Source organism: Canis lupus, chromosome 1 (assembly GCF_003254725.2).
Source record: "Canis lupus dingo isolate Sandy chromosome 1, ASM325472v2, whole genome shotgun sequence".
Classification (NCBI taxonomy): domain Eukaryota; kingdom Metazoa; phylum Chordata; class Mammalia; order Carnivora; family Canidae; genus Canis; species Canis lupus.
Genome location: NC_064243.1, coordinates 89,033,415 through 89,048,598, shown reverse-complemented (window position 1 = coordinate 89,048,598; position 15,184 = coordinate 89,033,415). Strand labels below are relative to the sequence as shown.

The 15,184-nt window shown below is 43.7% G+C and overlaps 1 protein-coding gene and 1 pseudogene across 1 annotated transcript in view; one reads left to right on the top strand and one right to left on the bottom strand.

Annotated features, from left to right (window-relative positions):
* Positions 1–15,184, top strand: part of PGM5 (phosphoglucomutase 5) — a 189,361-nt gene that overhangs the window by 89,914 nt on the left and 84,263 nt on the right. The window lies entirely within an intron of this gene.
* On the bottom strand, positions 942–1,054 carry LOC112645762 (U4 spliceosomal RNA; annotated as a pseudogene).

Below are 15,184 nucleotides of genomic sequence, written 5' to 3'. Positions count from 1 at the left end.
CTGGTATTGAGACCCCAGGGCAAGTCAGTTACTCTTCCAGGAGCTCTGCTTGCTTTTTTTAAAGAATGAAGTTGTACTAACTGTTGCCTAAGATCCCCTTTTGTTACAAACGTTAGGAGAAGTATACTTTGGGATTATATTTTTTACTTGGGTATAAGGTAGTGTTCAGGACATCAGGATTTTATTTTATTTTATTTTTTGAGTTTTTATAGCATTGGTTCTCAAATGTGCATAGGAATCTTATGGGGGTTGGGTGGGTAGAGAGGTCCTTGTTAAAATGCAGATTCCATGGCATCATCCCCAGATTTGGATTTAGTTAGGCTAAAGGGAGCCCAAGAATCTGCATTTCAAACAAAATGGCCAGGTAATTCTGCTGCAGGTGGTCAAGCCTACAGACTTGCTTACCTGTTTGGTTCTCAATCTCTGAAGGGAACTTCTTCAGTGGAAGCCACAGGTACTTAGAAATGTGTAAAGTTGGGTAATCCGCATGCTTCTAAAAGCTCCCGCTTCAGCCCCATAGGCAATGTGGAGATGCTAGGGAGACACTGGACGCTATGGTAGCCAGGTGCTTGTTTGCCCATGTATTAAGACACACACACACACAAAAAAAGACACAACACCCCAGGACTCTTGCATTTTCTCCTCATCTCTGCTTACTCTTTCTGCCTCAAATGTGGCCATGTGACAAAGCTGTGGGGTAGAGAGACTGCCATGTGTACCTTGACAGCTTTCCTTTATTATGTGAGCTACATGAGGATCTTAAATAGAACCTTTTCAGGTGAGTACACATACTTGGTATCAGTAGGGTGTGGTTTCTAAATTTCTGGTTTCAAGAAGTTGAACCTCTGGGCTACACTTTCACATTAAATACATCTCATCTGGGGAGTTATGTTGAAGGAAGTGTGGTCCACTGTTTTCTGGAGTGTTATTTGTACTGCACTTTCTGTCTGGGATCTCCAAGTGTTTTTCTTTTTTTAATTTAAATTCAATTTATTAGCAATAATCGTGCCTCGGATAAACCTCATTGGCTACGATACTGCCACTGCGCAAAGCTTAAATTCAATTTATTAACATACAGTGTATTATTAGTTTCAGAAGTAGAGTTCAGTGATTCATCAGTTGCATACAACACCCAGTGCTCATCACATCATGTCCCTCCTTAATGCCCATCACTCAGTTACCCCATTTCCCCACCCCTGTCCCCTCTAGCAACCCTCAGTGTTTTCTGGAGTTAAGAGTCTCCTATGGTTTGTTTCCCTTCCTGATTCATCTTACTGCTTTTTTAAAGTATTTGGTTTCACTCAGGGATCTCCATGCACATGTGCATTTTGTAAATCGTGAAGGTCTACGTGCTTGCATGATGAGCCTGAATCTTTCTCTACTAGCTTGTATAATGTGCCATTAAAAACCATAGTGGTGGGGATCTCTGGGTGGCTTGGCGGTTTGGCGCCTGCCTTTGGCCCAGGGCGTGATCCTGGAGTCCCGGGATCGAGTCCCACGTCAGGCTCCCGACATGGAGCCTGCTTCTCCCTCCTCCTGTGTCTCTGCTTCTCTCTCTCTCTCTGTCTATCATAAATAAATAAATCTTTAAAAATAAAAAAAAATAAAAACCATAGTGGCCACTCAAGCATTCCTTGGCATTCTGAGGCTGGATAGAGGAATTCGGTCATTTGGACCAGCATGCACTTTGGATAAATTCACAGTCCTGACCCAATGAAGTGAATTATAGCAAGGGTGAACATAGTTTAAGTAGTGATATAACTTATACTTGGATATATCCAAGAAACTTACCCGTGTAATAAATAAATTAAAAAATGTAACTTAAAAACAACCAGTCTAAGAGGACATTACCATAGTGTTTAACTGTAAACGTATGATTTATAATGTACAAAGCATTTTCCTGTACATTCTAATCTGATACACCCTCTTGTCCTTGCTGGTTCCAGGCTCAGGACAGAGGCCTGATGGGAAAAACTGATCTGTGGCTTCTAACAACATGGCTAAGTCCTTTTATAGATAGGAGATAGGAACTCATCATAGCTGACTGGTCCTCTGTCCTATTTCTACATTATATTTCAAACGAAATTGTCCTTTCTTCTCAGATGCTCAACTGGTTGTGTATATGCAGTATGGGTGTATGTGTGTGTGTGTGTGTGTGTGTGTGTGTGTACTGGGGAAACAAAGCCTAGGCCAGGAGAGAGGGCAAATGTATGAAGGATAAATTCTACATGTTTTTATTCTTGCTTTCTTTTTCTCTTTCTCCAATACTTGGAGGGGGGGCGGTAGGGCTCTGCATACTCTTGGCTTCAAAACGTGTTGATATTTGAGAGAGGAACAAAAATGTTTATTCTTCAGAGTTAAAAAACAAAAAACAAAAAACCCTCAGCAAGTATGCATTCTATTCCACTTGCTCTTGTAAGTCTTTTGCCAGTGAGATGAGCTTTAGATTTTACTCCCTGCTGAAACATCCCCACATCTCCTGATCGACATTCCTCCACTCTTGTGCTTCATAAATTAGCAGGGAGGGTGCCATTGTAATACTTGACCATATAAGGGGAAGAGAGGCCCCGCCGTTATGTGGTTTTGCCCGCATATCAGAACTGTATATACACTCCAGGCCTTTTAAGGGAACATGGTGCGTGCAGTGAAAACATCCCCAGGCAGCCCATCCATTTTCTCTGCTACTGCAGACTCGGTGCCTGCAAGCTGCGTGTCACTGGGAAGCATAAATCACAGGGGGTTGCTGGCACCGAGCTTGAGGGAGGAAGCCTCAGACGACCATGCTTGCTGCCTAGAGCTGTTGGCATCTTTGTTTTCCCTAAAAGCCCATCTCACAGCTTGGCCTGCAGACTTATAATGAGAACTTCACCACTAAAGCACCTTGGTGTTCACCTGCCTAGCCCCCCTCCTGGTTATAAATACTTACGATGGCTGCAGCGAGGTGACCACGGCCTCCTGAAGTTTTCAGATGAGTCTTGTCTGGCTGTAGCATTTGGCTTGGTACTGTGGGAGGTCTCGAGTCTGGAGAGAGCTGGCTTGGAACCACAGGGCTTTCTCTTCCTAGCTTTGAGATCTTGGACAAGTGACATAGCCTCTCAGAGCCCCAATGTCTTCATCCAAAAACAGGCAACATCAGTGGGATCAAATCCACCTTAAAGTGTTTAGCACAGTACTTGGCACATAGTAAACACTTACTAAATGTTAGCTGTTGCGATCATTACTGTTACTGTCAGAAGAGCGCTATACTTTTGCTCTTTGCGGCATTTCAATGATTCCCGCTGCTCTGAATCCAGTAGGCTTTATGAACAGATTTTCTTCAATAGGCAAAACACATCCAGAAGGCCCTGAAGAATGTCTTGGCACAATTCATTGTATAGAGAATGGGTTCTGGAATCAGGCAAGTCGGGGCCTGAATCCCTGACTGGCCACTTATCAGTTTACGGCATTTTGGATGAACTGCTTAATCTGTTGGTACCTCAGTTTTGTAGTCTGTAGTCTGGTGATAATGGCTGTTTAAAACCAGGCATTTTGGGTGGCTCAGTTCGTTCAGCGTCTGCCTTCGGCTCAGGTCATGATCTCAGGATCCTGGAATCGAGCCCTATGTCAGGCTCCCTGCTCAGTGGGGAGTCTGCTTCTCCCTCTTCCTCTGTCTGCCATTCTGCCTACTTGTGCTCTCTCTCTCTCTCTCAAATAAATTAAATATTAACAAAATAAAGTAAAACCAGGCATTTTGGTTGCCAGGGGTGGAAATGAATCACGTTAGAGCAAAGGCAAACAAAGGGTTTATTTATTGCAAACCTGTAGAGGGTCCATGGACATGACCTGTGGTTCTAAGGCTGCTCAGTGCCATCCATGAGTGACATAGCAGCCCTTGTGCTCTCTCAGGTCTGGTATGGCTCAGTTTCCCTGGAGGACACCCCCATCTAGCCTTCAGGTCCTTCCCTGTCGTGGGGCCTCTGGGCAGGGGTACTTCCCTGGGCTGGGCAACAGGAATAGAGCCCCAGGAGGATTATAGTAAAGCTGACCTGGGGGCCTGGCCGGGACGTGTCCATGCATGCATCAATGTGGGAACACACCCAGCCCGTGCCTGGCACTAGGTAGATGCTCACCAAACCTGAGTCATGTTCCTTCTCTTCTCCCTTCCTTGAGAGTGAATATCCCCTCCTAGAGCTATAGCACCAGAAAGGGGGAGCAGAAAGAGAGCATTGTTGTCAATTCTGGGTTAAAATCCAAAGGGAGAGGGACAGCTGAGCTGGGGAAGAGGGAAAAGGAAAGGCTTCGAAGGGTGAAGGGGCTTCTCCCTATAGGTATGGAGGTTGTCTCCTCTGGTGACTTCTTATCCTACACTCACTCCCTTCTTTGAATTCCACCTTCTTGAGCTTTATTTCCCAGTGAACAAGACAAAAGTCCTGCACGACAGGTCAGAATGAGTCCTGTCCTTCTGTTCTGGCAGGTCCAGCAGCAGCCGTGCTGCTGAATCCTCTAGGCCAAGAAGACTTGGGGGAGACCCTTAGGGAAGTTTGTATGTGACCTTCCTCCAGGTCCCCACACCTTCAGGTAGAGCCCTGGTCTCACTCACGGTTTCCACCTGGCACCCAGGAGCCTCCCAGTGATTTCATTAAGACACCTGTGTCGGTTGGGACTTCCCTCTTTGTCTTGGTAAGGTCATGGGTTCTCAAAGTGTTTTCCTGTTCATAGGCATAGCCCTCTCCATGAGGAACATCTGCTGCTACCTGCAGGGATTCTCAAAGCAGGTGGGGGTCTGCATATTAGAATCTCCCCACTTCGGAGTTTCCTTTTTTAAAAAAAGATTTTATTTATTTATTCATGAGAGACACAGAGAGAGAGAGGCAGAGTCATAGGCAGAGGGAGAAGCAGGTTTCCTCTGGGGAGTCTGATGTGGAACTCCATCCCAGGACCCCAGGATCATGACCTGAGGCAAAGGCAGATACTCAACCACTGAGCCACCCAGGTTCCCCTGGTTTCTGATAATCATATGTGGTCTTATGCTAGGAGTCGAAATTCAGAGAAAGACACAGCCCTTGTCCATGGAGGAAACAGACACAGACCACTTTCTGGAGAGGGGTGTGAGGGAGGGGTTACCTGGCAGGATGGGAGAGCACAAGAGGACTTCCATGGTGGGTGCTCATGCTGCCCTTAAGGAGCCTCAGGAGGGGACTTTCCTCCTCCAGGGGCCATGCAGGTGTTTCCCAGGAGCTGAGACTTGAAGGACAATTAGGAGGCAACTGGCTGGGACCCTTGGGGTTACAGACTGTTGTAGGGGTTGAGTGGAAGACAAGATGAAGGATTGTTCTTGAAACCTTATTATGCAGGAAACTACCTATGGTTCTGATAAGTTACAGTGCCCTCCCTTACTCCTATTTTTTTATTCTTTTTTTTATACATTTATTTTTTATTGGTGTTCAATTTTCCAACATATAGAATAACACCCAGTGCTCATCAAGTGCTCCCCTCAGTGCCCATCACCCAGTCACCCAACCCCCCACCCACCTCCCCTTCCACCACCCCTAGTTCATTTCCCAGAGTTAGAAGTCTCTCATGTTCTGTCTCCCTCTCTATTTCCCACTCATTTTTTATCTTTTCCCCTTTATTCCCTTTCACTACTTTTTATATTCCCCAAATGAATGAGACCATATAATTGTAATAAGTCTGATTGACTTATTTTACTCAGCATAATACCCTCCAGTTCCATCCACGTCAAAGCAGATGGTGGGTATTTGTCGTTTCTAATGGCTGAGTAATATTCCATTGTATACATAAACCACATCTTCTTTATCCATTCATCTTTTGATGGACACCGAGGCTCCTTCCACAGTTTGGCTATTGTGGACATTGCTGCTAGAAACATCGGGGTGCAGGTGTCCCGGTGTTTCACTGCATCTGTATCTTTGGGGTAAATCCCCAGCAGTGCAACTGCTGGGTCATAGGGCAGATCTATTTTTAACTCTTTGAGGAACCTCCACACAGTTTTCCAGATCCCTTACTCCTAACACACACACATACACACACACACACATGCATACACACATACGCACATGTATGCATACACACACTCATACACACTTGCACACATACACACAGTATACATGCCTATACACGCTCACATACACACACATGCCCACGTACCCCAGGGTCATGTCATCCCTCTTCAGCATTCTTAGTCCCAGCATTCTCAGTCCCAGTCCCAGTCCTCAGGCCTTCAGCCTTTGTGAGCCTAAAGTTACAGACCTGAAAGCAATTATTAGCTCCAAAATCAAGAAAACTGCTGCATCAACATGATTAACTGCCTAGTGTAACGTGTAGAAAATGCGACATATTGTCACTTTGTCATCAAACTCAGTATCCAAGAAATCATCCTAATGCTTGAAGAATCATTTGTAGAGTGTATCTTCTCCTTTTGAAAGGATTCCTGAATGTGCATGATCAATGAGAAAGGATTGTCAATAGCTAATTAAATGAGTGACTTGTTGCCTCATCATTTCAAAAACAGAATTAGAAAAATCCTTTCAAGATTCTTTCGGAGCAAAAAGATTTTTATATGAGATGTGGGTGTATGTTAATATGTTTGGTATTATATGGAGTGAGGCCTCATACACACATATACATTCCCAGAGTTCCTCACATCAAATGCTATTGGGCAGGCCATATGGTTGGAGACAAATAAAATGTGCCATTCAAAGCTGTGTCTTCAACTATGCCAAGACTGTGAAAGGCTTTTAGGTCTACTCCCAGTCATATGACCATTGATCAGGGTATGATGTACTCCTCGCCCTCCTGCTACACCAGGAACGTGGTTTAAGGGACTTAATAACAGTTGCTTCTACTCTGCCTAAATTCAGGTGAGGTTGATGGACAGCTGCTGCATACAGTTGCACAAGATGTGCACTGTGTAAGGACTCCACAGTCCGAGGCAGCAGTGTTCATATTGAGGATACCTCCTTTTGAATATATGTTATGACAATGTTTCAGCAGATGGCATTAAAGTGCTCTTTTTTTTAAATTTTTATTTATTTATGATATTTGCACAGAGAGAGAGAGAGAGAGAGAGAGAGAGAGAGAGAGAGGCAGAGACACAGGCAGAGGGAGAAGCAGGCTCCACGCACCGGGAGCCCGACGTGGGATTCGATCCCGGGTCTCCAGGATCACGCCCTGGGCCAAAGGCAGGCGCCAAACCGCTGCGCCACCCAGGGATCCCTAAAGTGCTCTTTTCTAAGAAAAGCAGTGTACTACAACACTTTTGACAGCTGGAAATGATTGTATTTTTAAGGGGGTGTGTTTTTAGCACAAGGGCACTTCTTGGGCTATGGCTCTGGGCTGACACAGAGAGTGGTGCTCCTACTGCTCCATTCATCTTTGTCATCCCTTTGCCGTAGGTTGTGGGATCTTGACCCGAAGAGAACTGTTCCTCTCCCACAAGATTGTGCCCCTGCAGTGGTTTCAGTGCCCAGAAGCCATCCTGTCTTCTCTTGACCCTGCCCTTCCTCTGTGATGAAGTTTCGAAGCCCCCAGATAGGCCCAGCAGGGGCCTTCATACAGAACGGATCCACACACATCAACAGTAAATATGCCCGCGACTTGAACTCAGAGAAGTGGCGGGGACAAGGCCCCCCTTCGGGAGAAGTTGACTGGCCTCCTTGTTTCCCTGGGGTAGTCTCTGCTTTTCCAATTAATTTCAGGAACTGTGTGTTCTCGCCAACCTATTTTGGTCTCTGCCCCCTAGAGACAACTCTCTGAGGGGAGAGTTCATCTCAGCTACAGCCGGCACTGCATGGGACACCCTGAATGCTAACAGCTGCTTTTCCTTCCTCCTTCCTCTTCCCCCACTGGCTCCCTGGGACTGACTGCTCAGGGGATGAGCCCAGGACTCCCTGAGATCCCCATGATCCCTGCTGTCAACCACATGCACTAGCCATGCCCCTGGGCTACCTCTCTCTGCCCAGCTCCAAGCTTTTTGTAATCCAAGACCTAGAGAACCAGTGTCTCTGCTTCCCTGGATGCCTCTCCAACTTCTCATCTCTCAGGCTTCTTTGGGAAAGGCATCTTGCTGCGGATCCTTGACATGACTCAAGGCCGTTTGACATGTTCCTTCTCCTTTGCTCTTCAAAAGTGTTCAGTGGGAGTATATGCTTTTGAAAGACAGCCCTGTGACCATCATGTAAGGAATACATTTCTTGGTTCATCTCAACTAGTGTTTTCCAACAGATGCTAAATGAGACATCAGCCCCATGAGGTGCTCCTTGTAAACATGAGAAATGGGTATCCTACTCCCTCTTTGAAGTGTCACAGTAAAATAAGGCTTTAGTTCTGAGAAATCCCACAAAAGGAAAGACTGGCCACTTTTACTATAATCTCCTACCTGTTCACAGTACACTTAGAGCTTTGGACTTGCTAAACTAACAGACATTTGATTAGAAGTAAGATAATCAGTCTTTTCAGCCAACCCTCCATATGCAATTCCCTTTGGAAATTCATCCACTATGACTTAATCTTATCCCGAACCTTCTTAAAAATTTATTATTTGTTTGACAGAGAGAGAGAGAGAGAGAGTAAGAGAGTGCACAAGGAGTCTGTGTGCTGGCAACGTGCCTCTTCTGAAGGTCATGGCTCCTGTCAAGCAGTCCTGTCCATCCAGCTCTGTCTCTGGGTCTGGATTCCAGGAATGGATCTGAGGGTGGGGCAATGCTGTGTTACTTGCCCTGGGGGTGCTGTACTGTTCATTATGTTCCCCCTCTCCACTTCCCACACCTGTGTAAATAGTTCCTGTATGCCACGTGAGTGGGTCATCTGTTCCTGTTGGGACTCTGACTGATACAAAGAGTATCTGCACCCAAGTGAGGGGTGTATGCAAGGATCCAAAGCTGCAAGGTATTTTTGGGAGGCACTAGCAGAATACTAGTTTGGTATGGCAGGAAGATGAGGGGGGAGGGAGAAGCAGCAGCTGTAGAGCTTACAAGGCTAGAAGCTGTTGCTGATGTCCATGCACTCCTTTGGATGTTTGGGGCTTCCCAAACATCACCCCATTCAGGCCTCTCTAAGTAAGGAGTTTTACTGTTACTCCATTTCATAGGTGAAAGAGCTGGGCTTGTGGAATTATGGTAAGTTGGCCATGGTCACAGGGCCAAGAAGGATGGAGCTGGGTGGGGACCCAGGCAGTCACAACTCAGAGCCCACCTCTCATCCCTGGGAAGGTGTTTGGACTTGATCACATAGGCAGCACGTGTTTGCCTACCTTTCATGTCTACTCAGTTTTACCCCATGCCATGAAACTTATTTCCCACAAAAGGAACTTTTTCAGTCATTTCTTTCCTCATGACCATTTCTCATTAAGCCAAAAACATTTTTAAGGACAAATTAGTGTTAGAGCAGAATGAACATGGCATGGACTTGCCTTATACTTATTGGCAAAATTAAACTCAGTCCTGAGGAAAGGATGGAAATGCTGGAAGGATAAGCACAGTCTCCAATACGGGGTACTCGTTAGGTGGGTGGCTGCCTAGGTGTCCTTTGATGAGTGCTTATTTTCTCAGAGCCCATTTAGAGAGGGCTGTCCCATGACTTGTTCTGGCTTCCCAGGAAACTTCAACCTGGGTCATCCATTATCCACAGGTCAGAGTTCCCCATGGGCTAACACACCAGAGGAATGTCTTGTGTGGTCTATTATATTTTAAAACCAGCATGGGCAGCTGCAGCTCACATTCCCAAAGGGAAACCCACCAAATCTAAAGGTCTTTGTGTTTCAGAGCAGGCATTGCCTCTTGGAACTTTGAGTGCTGTGGTCCAGAAGGTTCTTTGTCTTCCTTCTGTCAAAGAACCAAGAACTAAGTCCCTACAGGGAGCTGAAAATGGCAATCTCTATTAAGAAACACATGCAGAACCAGTAGAATCTTCTCTGTGATGTTGATGGATGGGTTAGCAAGCGAAAAGGGAGGGGGAAATGCTTATACTACACAGAATATAAGCCCCATCTCTTAATTAAAAAGGAAGAAAAAAAAGGAGGGAGAAAGGAAGTTGGCTTGGTTCTGTGTTCTATCCACGCAAGTGGAAAGCTCTGAATAAGAATCTTGGGAAATGTGCAAGCCACTTAATTATGGCAGGCTGCTGCTGGTGTATGTGGACTTGCTCTCTGCCTTCAGAGGCATAGTTATGGGTCAAGGAAGATCTTCCTAGTTATGCCGTGCTCTGGTAGCATTGGCAGGTTCTGGATGATTCTCTGAACCCGATGATGTAGGGGCTCTTCATTTAGTAATTCAGTTCCATTCATTCTTCCTGGTTACAAATATCTGAAACCTATTATTAGAAGTAGGAATGCTATCCCATTAGGTTTTCAATTAGAACTAGTGAGGGAGAAATAGTAATTGGAATACTAGGGATCCAAGATAATATTGCAAGGCAGAAATACACATTTAATTCCTACTTTGTGATGTTTTTGCAACCTATGCATTGGGACCCTTGAATCACAGCTGTTTATTTGCTGCTGTATAAACAAGCCACAGCTTGTCAAGTCCCCTACTGATGGACCACTGAGTAGCTTCCGGTTTTGCTCTTTTTCTCTCTCACCAACAGTGCTGTGATAGACATCCTTGAACCATGTCTCCTTGTGCGTACTTATACCAGTTTCTCTAAAATAGATACCAAGAGATGGGCTTGCTGGGTCTTGGAGTATGATTAACTCCCACTAGGATATCTCAATTCCCCTATAAAGTGAGTGTACTAATTTATAATTCTGCCATCAATGTGTAGGTTTCCATTTTCCTGTAACATTCCCACCAACACTTGGTATTATAAGATCTTTTTCTTTTTTTACACAATGAGCTTGATTTTATGTCTGGCTGTTTTAAAATTTTCATTTCCCTGCTGTGTATTTTCTTTCTTTTAAAAGGTTTTATTTATTCATTCGTTAGAAACACAGAAAGAGAGAGGCAGAGACATAGGCAGAGGGAGAAGCAGGATCCTCTGCAGGGAACCTGATGCGAGACTCGATCTTAGGACCCCGGGATCACACCCTAAGCCAAAGGCAGATGCTCAACCGTGGAGCCACCCAGGCGTACCTACTGTATATTTTCATACTGGCCAATTAATCTTCCTTTTCTGTGAATGGCTTAGGTCAGTTGAGTTTTTCATATTGGTTTACACGACTTCTTTATTTAGGTTGGCTACTGATCTTTCAGTGTTATGTATTGCGAATATCTTATCTCAGTCTAAGGCTTGCCTCCTTTTTTTGGTGTCCTTGACTAATAGAAATTTTTATGGATTTTAATGCAATTAAGTTTATTAATCTTTTCCTTGTATTTAGCCCCAACACATGGAATATTCTGCTCATTCTTATGAAGAATGGGGATATTACCTATGGGGATAGATTGCCAAAACTCTTCTGTCAAAGTTAGACTGAAAAGGTTTAAATTAACCATCTTAGGGTCAAAATAGGCTCATAGGACACTGGGGACAAGCACTGAGGTCCCAGTGGTGTTGCTGAAAGTGAATCCAGCATGAAATACCAGAGCAAGGAATAGGTTGTTTGCTTTGAGAAAACTGATAATGCCTTCCTATTTCAGTGTTTACCTGTGCTCATGGCATTATCCACAGAATGGTGATGCAGCATTGTACAAATACTAGTTTACTCTAGGTTTTGGTCTCCCTTTGGAATGACTATCCATTTACAGTCACTGTGTATTTATTTAATGTCCAAAATCCAGATATCTCTTCTCTCCTGTTTTATGACATGGGATCGATAAGATTTGTATAATATCCTCCAGGAAAAGATACTAGTTGAATCCAGAAGAGAAAAGAAAGAAAAGGCTTTGAGAAAGAGAACAAGTTTTGTTTACTGAGATATGTTATCTCCTGCGTTTGAGCTGTCACATCATTTCTTATTACTGTTTATCTATAGGAGTGAGTGGATTGATTCTAAATCTTCCAAGTGTATTATATAGACATTTTAAAACGCTTCAGGAAGGTGTCTACATAACCAAAAATTCAAAGCAAAACAAAAAGACGAGATAATTCACTTTTTGGTGTTCGGGGAACAATCTCATGGGAATCTGAAGGACTGCTGACAATTGTCTCTTTATCCCTCAGCTTAGCTGGAACTCTTGGGGCTTAAAATTCACCAGCCCTTGCCTTTCAACAATTTTTCTTCTTTGAAAATAATTAGAACCAGAAGCAGTTTACATCAAAGTGCTCAAGCATCAAGATTGTAAACAGACACTTGTTAATTCCCAGACATAGGGTTCCAGATAATTTCCTAGCTTAGGAGAGTGAACCTGTGATTTTTTCAGTTTTACATATTTTTCTCTTGGATCTTTGGTCAATTTCTCAAAGCCAAAATTTTTTCTTTTAAACGATGTCAAGATCCTCAGAAATATGCCTGCCTTATGTTTCTTAACAAAATTTAAAATCTAATTAAGAGTCTATTCTTCCACTGTAACATTTAACCTAAAATCAAAGTGCAGAAGCTTCTAGATAAAGCAGCAAAGGCCCTTGGGTTTGGGTTCCACCTTTGTTTGTTTTATAGTTGGCCAAAATCTAGAAGTTTAAAGGGAACATGAGACATGTAGATATCTTTTGGGTTTTTTTCCCTATAAATATTCTTTAAATGAAACGTCCATTTCCCTTTGAATTAAATGAAAGATCCCATATGAAGAACAGTGATCATGTGGTAGCTCTGTAGGGCATTTTTTGGTTGTTAGAGCCCCTTCTTTTCATCATTGACCATCTTATTTGATCTTTACAACCTCCCTCATAGGATAAGCAAGAAAGGTGTTATTTAATAAGTGAGTTTTGGGGTTTAGACCAGGCTGAGAAATTGCAGGGCTCAGGGACAAGCAGCATTTTGCTCAAGTTTATATATAGTCGGAAACCTTTTTATGGTCCTCTTACTATGACAGCCTCCCACTTAATATTTATTTTACCTGAAAGTGTGAGTTGCTCCATCCAAAAGATGAGTTTAAGAGTAGACTTTAATGCCCATGAGTTTCAGCTCTTCTCCCACAGGGGCTTTTAACCAATAGCTCTAAGTGAGAATTTGAAAGACCAGCAAACTTGTCATAGATCAGGACAACTCTGAGGCAAGGATTATAATCCAAAGTCCCAGGGAAGGGTCTGGCTGCAACTACTGTCTGCACAGTGGAGCCTGAGATCACACCATGGCTTGGCTTCCTCCCCTTCTCCATGCTACCCTCCTAGCCCTTACCCATCTCTCCTTGTTAAATCTCTAGTAGAGGAATCTGTGTCTCAGAGCCGCCTCTAAGGAATTCCCATCTAAGACACCTAGACTGCTAGTCCTCATTCTCTAGATCTCAGGTCAAATGTCACTTCTTAGGAATTCCTAACTATGGAAAGTTCTCCTTCCATTTCACTTGGTGAGAGCCTTTCCTTCATAGAACATTCCAATAACAACTTTATATACATTGGTTAGTCTTTGACCATAAGCCACATAAGGCAGGGGCCACGCGTGTTTGACTTATCACTCTGTCCCTAGGGCTTGGCATAGTAGCTTAAGAACAATCAATCAAGATTTACTAAACAGACAACAAAAAAAAAGTGTAGACTTTAAGATGGTTATTAGAAAACCAGGCCTAGCTGAATTCTGACTAATTCGTATTTGTGAGTTGAGTAGGCTGCCTTAGAAATGCCTTTTTTTTAAACATATTTTTTTAATTGGAGTTCAATTTGCCAACATATAGCATAACACCCATTGCTCATCCCATCAAGTGCCCCCCTCAGTGCCCATCACCCAGTCACCCCCACCCCCCGCCCACCTCCCTTTCCACCACCTCTTGTTCGTTTCCCAGAGTTAGGAGTCTTTCATGTTCTGTCTCCCTTTCTGATATTTCCCACTCATTTTTTTCCTCCTCTCCCCTTTATTCCCTTTCACTAATTTTTATATTCCCTAAATGAATGAGACCATATAATGTTTGTCCTTCTCCGATTGACTTATTTCACTCAGCATAATACCCTCCAGTTCCATCCATGTTGAAGCAAATGGTGGGTATTTGTCGTTTCTAATGGCTGAGTAATATTCCATCGTATACATAAACCACATCTTCTTTATCCATTCATCTTTCGATGGACACCGAGGCTCCTTCCACAGTTTGGCTATTGTGGACATTGCTGCTAGAAACATTGGGGTGCAGGTGTCTCGGCATTTCATTGCATCTGTATCTTTGGGGTAAATCCTCAGCAGTGCAATTGCTGGGTCATAGGGCAGATCTATTTTTAACTCTTTGAGGAACCTCCACACAGTTTTCCAGAGTGGCTGCACCAGTTCACATTCCCACCAACAGTGCAAGAGGGTTCCCCTTTCTCCACATCCTCTCCAGCATTTGTTGTTTCCTGCCTTGTTAATTTTCCCCATTCTCACTGGTGTGAGGTGATATCTCATTGTGGTTTTGATGTGTATTTCCCTGAAGGCAAATGATGTGGAGCATTTTCTCATGTGCATGTTGGCCATGTCTATGTCTTTCTCTGTGAGATTTCTGTTCATGTCTTTTGCCCATTTCATGATTGGATTGTTTGTCCAATCATGAAATAGAAATGCTTTTAAAATGCAAATTCACATAAGCTTTTTACCTCAGAGCAGCTCCAGCCAGCAGTGCCAGACATCAAAGAAGGGATCTGGGAGTGAACTCATCGATGTGAAAATACTAAAGGGCTAATTCTAGGGCAGTTTTGTTAAATGTCTGCTAGACGTTACCCAAGGTATCCAGAATGCTATTAAACTCCATCTTCAGTAGTTTATTTCTTGGGATTGTGTAAACATGGCTGACTCAAACATGTATTTAGTCATAACTACTACAGCGGGCTTTTTCTTTTAAATAAATGTTTGTTGAAGTATAAATGTATATAAAGAAAAGGACAGCTTTTAAGTCACCCAAGGACTTTTCACAAAGGGAACATTCCCACGTAACTCATATCTAGATCAAGTAGCCGAGCAGCCCTCCTGAAGCCTGTTTTCTGTGTCAAGTACTACTTCCTCCCTCCCTCCCCAGAGACAACTGCTATCCTGACTTCTGTCACCCATGATGATCACAAACATTACCATAGTTAATTAACTCATTCACCACAGCACATAATTGCTTTTTATTTTTATGAGAATGCTACTGTCAGCAGATTTCCAGTATACCGTATGTATTCCTAACTATAATCACCGTGCTGTACCTTAGAT